The 5,888-nt window shown below is 35.1% G+C and overlaps 1 pseudogene; it reads right to left on the reverse strand.

Annotated features, from left to right (window-relative positions):
* Positions 1–4,314: 4,314 nt before the first annotated feature.
* On the reverse strand, positions 4,315–5,368 carry LOC114621438 (annotated as a pseudogene).
* Positions 5,369–5,888: the final 520 nt, after the last annotated feature.

Genomic DNA, 5,888 nt, shown 5'->3' on the forward strand with positions numbered 1-5,888 from the left:
AATATCAGTACACATTTATAACTAATATCTTTAAGTTAAAAACACAAAGTGTATCCTCTTTTTCTAGTATGGATATTAGATTACATGAAGATATCTAAAACTCATTACTTATGTTTCACAAAAATTAGTAATCTGATTAACTTTGGTGGAGGTGATATTAGACTAAATAATATTAGAACTAATTTGAGGCTAGAGAATTAACAAATATGAGAATATAATTAAAATTTTTGCAAAGGAAACTCTTGTACTATAAACATATTATGAGACTACCATAAAATGAGCAGCCTTAAAATATATTTAAATAGCAAATTTAAAAATATTTAAATATTAAAATTGTGTAACCTTCAATCTGTACTGTAATCAAATTGCAACATACTGTAGGTTCTGATTTCTTTCAGTGATATTTTAATTTACTGTTAAGTGTCAATGATTTATACATAACTGATTAAGGTAAAACAAAAATAAACATATTTAAAATTATAAAAGAAGAACCAAGCAACGTATAACATGACTTTATTTCAACCACTGGAGATGCAGACACAGACAGGACACTTTGAGAACAACGCAGACTGCTTAGTAGATTTCATGTCAGCCAGTGTAATATAATGAGATCCTGTCTCAAAAAAGATTAGCTTGAGGACCCTTTGATTAATTTATACTATCTTTAATATTACTGTTGATTTTGAGCTGAGACAGTTAAGGTTAGAACACGAAAATCTTTTAAAGTAAAACAAAATATCTATTTGATTTTAGACCTTAATTATACCCTATCAGTTATCTTCATACTAAATTTCTGCCTTTAACCCAAATTTAACTTGTACATTGAATGCACTTCATGGACATTATTAATGTGAACACAGTGAGTGACTGTCTTTGATGAGTCTATTATGTTCTGAGAGGGATATTTAGGAGGCTGGTAAGAAAAGGATCCATTTGTCCTTTATTTTAAACTTTTACATAAAGATGTACTTTCTCTTTCACATATGATTTAATGAACATATAAAGCATTTGAGAAAGCAGTAAATTCAGAAGACAAAGCAAAATCTTAGAATACATTTGACATCTTTGCAGAGAAATGTGCTTTTGTATTTTTCATCCTGAAGTCTCTTTTATTTTTTTATCCTGAAGTCACCAAGAAGCAGATAAAATGTTATGTCTACTGACATTGAATCGTGATCAATATCTTCTATCATTTCTAGATTAAAAGGCACAAGTTGGCAACCACAGCCTTTTCACTACACTTGAAGACCTTTAAACATATGGCAACATATATTGACATAATGTAACTTTAATTAGAATTTTCGTTTCATTAAAAACACAGAAATGTTATAGGAACATGTTTTGGTTTTAATCCTAGGTGTGGGATATGGGATTGCTGTACACTGTACACAGCAAGTAAGTATGACTTCCCTCATGCTCTGGCACGGGCTTGATTTTGTCAGCTGCAGAGAGTTTTTGCAAGGGTATGACACTTGGGATTCTGGGTACTCTGGAAAAGATATATAAATGCTAGATCTTTAAGAGAGGCAAAGGCTTCTGCTGCTCCTCCTGCTGCTGGTTGCTGGTTGCAGTTTATTACTGTTTGCCACGTGGTCCTATGCAGGGATGAGAAGAAATTGGGAATCCTGACAGCGAAGATTGAAGATTGAAGATTGATCTTGCCCCAAGAAACTTATTGCCCCTCATCAGCAGAAAGTAATCTAAAGATTACAACTCCCCGTTTTCCCTCTAATCTTCTTTGTATCATACCTTGTTTGTATCTACCCCTATTCTTGGTGGGTAAAATGGTGAGATAAGGGTTGATGGGGGATACAAAAAGGAACTCGTAAAGTCACCAGAATTCTGGTTGCAGATAACAGTTCTATGTGTTATTTTTAACAAAGTAGAACAATGTCTATGATCCATGCTTTCAGGATTCACTTTAATTTCTGTAGCTCAGAAGCAGGAAATATACATATTTTATCTAATATTATTCTGTCTTGTGACTATATTCAACTGAGGATAACTTCACAATAGGATTTACTCTTCTTCCCACTCTCTGCTCAACCTTTGGGTCATTGACATTGTGTGTGTGTGTGTGTGTGTGTGTGTGTGTGTGTGTGTCACATTTCTAATATCCTACATATAAAGTATTTTCATTACGATCCATAACAGTAGCAAAATTACAATTATCAAGTAGCAATGAAATAATATTATGGTTTAGGATCATTACAACCTGAGGCATTCTCTTACGGGATTGCAGCCTGAGAAAGGTTGAGAACCACTGCACTAATGTGTAAAGCATATGTTCTTCATCTTGCTGTTTTTGTTTGTTTGTTTGTTTGTTTGTTTGTTTTGTCAGCCTCCCCCATTCCTTCAATCTTTATTACATGATTAAAAGTACTTGAGACAATTTAGCTCAAGTTTAATGTTTCCTAAGTGTTTTGACCAGGTACCCAGGTTTAAGCTATGAACATTGACAGGGTCCATTCATATAATCACACTTTTAGTTATGAAGGATGTAATCAGTTTCTAACATGAACCTATTTTCTACATTGCTTATGCACATATGCCCATTAACAAATGGAATGTTGTCTGTTATGTTTATTGTTTGTGAGTGTTTTCTGGAAAACCTGAAGTATTTGTGAAGACCAAAGTTCCATGCTAGCATTGCATGCATCCAAATATTAATGATTCTCAGAGGCACAGAAGAAGTAGAGAAACAAGAGAGCGTATTGAAATATTAGCATGCCCCATTCCCCCTTTTTATTGCTTGTTTAGTTTGTACTTTAAAAACCAAGTAAAAATCTGAATTCAACAGTCAACTGCCAAAGAAATAACAGCAGGGACTTAACCTCTTAGGACTTGGATGAAATTGTAAAGTGCTAGCTAGTGCAACAGTAGACATTTTTCATATATATGACTTTAGTATCTAAAACTCTCAAACATGGTCTCCAAACAAATTGTCACACCCAACATGTTTTAGAATAATATATATATATATATATGAATGACAACCATGTGTTCTTTGGGGATTCAAGGACTCAAGATGTTCCAAATTTGAATTCAGATATCTGGGAACTGAGATATGTTTGCATGGACAACTGTGTGTGCTACATCTTCTGCTGCTTTGTTTGGAAGACACCTTACTATCCTTTGTTTCATCATCCAGCTAAATGGATAGGGTATAAACAGGAAAACATGCCAGCCCCTCAGGGGTTCAAATGAATGACTTTTGTTCCTTTCCTCTGAAAAGTTGTATGTTGGGGGAACTTAAGAAAAGTGGCTAGACCAATGGGGCTTTGGGACCTTAAATTTTAAAAGCAGAAACAAACCAGGTACCCACCAGTTTGCTCAGACACAGCAGACTCGGTGGTTCTATATGAAAAGTAAAAGACTGTTAAACTGGGAGATGGCATACATCTACCACCTTTGGTTAGTAGAGGGCAGTATAAACACTTTATACCCCAAACTATTGGCAGCAGTTTAATGTGATCAAGGTAAATGTGGAATGGAGATGTTCTTAACATGGCTAAGATTCAATAAATCTAATACACTAAAATTATGATTACATTTTGAAGGAAAATACACAAAAACCAAACAGCAACTTTTGAGATCTTTTTCATTTGAAGGTAATCTTAATGCTATTAAATTTGCAAATATGCTATTTTTTTTTACCCAATTCAAATTATCTAAAACACACATTGCAAACATACAAATATTTATTCTCTTCATATATCAGCGCCCATTCATCATGGTTTTGGAAATGAGGAGAATAGATTCTTCTTAAATTTCAAGTCAATAGGTGTTTTTTTACAGTTAACTTTAGCAAAATTCATACACAGTAGTAATTAACAATGATCTTCATTATTTGTTAATTCACAAGGAAATTCCTTCAAAACTGCATTTTTTTAAAGTTTCTGTACTAAAATGTAGAAAACATGAACTACACAAATATTGAAAAGTTAAAAATTCCTTATGTTTTTATTCCTGGTACTACTACCACATTTTACAGGGCAATATACTTGATGCAACGAGAAAGAAAAAGAAAAAGCTACAACAGGTAAAAGACCTCAGGGATGTACATCTGATTGACACCACATACATTGCATTAATCAACAGCTGCACTTTCTGCAAACTGTGGCTATGACCGTCCTGAACAGGAAGGGTTTCCTGATGAAGCTGGAATAACTTTTCTGACTATGGATCATCATTCCTTCTATGGCAGATTTTTGCAGTTCCTCTAATGCATGTGGGATGACTGTCTCAAGGTAACCTGCAGCTTTCCTGATAACTCCTCACACTCTCTCCTGCTGTAGCCATTTCTGTTTTGTTTCAAAACATTCTGCTACCATATCCACCACTTCCACCTCCAGATCCATAACCACCACCATAGGGAATTTCTGAGCTTCTTCCGCCAAAACTGCTCCCCTTCATGGGTCCATAATTTGATTGCTGCTGTCCACTATGATTTCTAAAGTCATTATAGTTCCCACCACCATAGTTACCTCCACCAAAATGTCCTCCTTCATTGTAACCATCAGATCCTCCTCCAACACCACCATATCCACCACCTTGGTTTCCATACCCCAGTCCACCACCTCCATAACCTCCTCTACTACTTTAACCAGGATCACCACCATAGTTGCCACCATCACCTCCAAATCCATTATATCCACCATCACCTCCTCCATAACTACCTCTGCTGCCACCACCTCAACCAGCAAAGCCTCCTGTTCCACCAAAGTTTCCTCCATGACCAAAATTTCATCCACTACCTCCAGAGTTTCCACTACAACCCATGAAGTTGTCAGGTCCACCTCCACAAAGTCTCTGTGATAAAGCAGACTGCATCTCTTGTTTGGAAAGGGCCTTTTTCACATCATAATTATGTTAATTAATAGTGTGGTATTTCTGAACAACAATTTTATCAACTGTGTCATGGTCATAAAAAGTTACAAAAGCAAATCTTTTTTTTCCCACTCTGCCTGTCTTCCATCACTTCTGTGGTTTCAGTCTTGTCATACTTTTCAAAGTAGTCTCTCGGATTATATTCTTCCGTATCCTCTTTAATACCACCAACAAAAATTTTCTTCACCGTTAAATGGGCACCAGGCTTTACAGAATCCTGTCTAGAAACATCTCTCTTTAGTTCCACCACACGCTCATCAACCAAGCACACATTGCAGCATCCACCTCTTTAATACAAGAGTAGGTCACAAAACCAAAGCCTCTGAACATTTTGTTTGGGGATTCTCATTACCACACATGCTGTAAGTGTACCCCATTTCTCAAAACGTTTTCTTAAGCTGTCATCTGTGGTTTCAAAGCTCAGAACACCAATAAACAACTTCAACAACTCTGATTCTTTTGCATCATGGCCCTCCATTTTGAGACCAGACTTGCCTCTTCCAATTTGAGTTCCATATGGGCTCTTGCTGTCTTTTTAAGTAGGTAAAATGATAACAAAGAGTTCAATAATAAGTAATTATCAGCCAGTAACTCTCACATATTATTTCATTAGCTGAAAAGGCTCAGTATACAGTCATTTATGTAATTAACTTTATATCAATTCCATATAAAAATATGGAGTAGCAGATGAGTGGTAGGCAGATTAAAGTTTTATAGCTGGCACGTATTAGGTAGTATCTTCTCATCCTTGATTTTATTTGATGCATTTATGGAGAGAAAGTGTGCATTTACCTTTGTTACTCTAATAGTACCTATTTACATGAGTATTTTAATAACATATCAGTCAATTATTAAGAATCATCCTGTAGGTTATTTGTCTTTCTACCTACTACCTTCTATAATGTATCATCTATGTACATAGCTATCTAAATTCAGGAAGTATAGTTAAGAAATTATTGCAAACTTACAATATCTTACACTGTAAATTATTTTAAATT

The sequence above is a fragment of the Grammomys surdaster genome, unplaced genomic scaffold, assembly GCF_004785775.1.
Source record: "Grammomys surdaster isolate TR1022 unplaced genomic scaffold, NIH_TR_1.0 174, whole genome shotgun sequence".
Lineage (NCBI taxonomy): Eukaryota > Metazoa > Chordata > Mammalia > Rodentia > Muridae > Grammomys > Grammomys surdaster.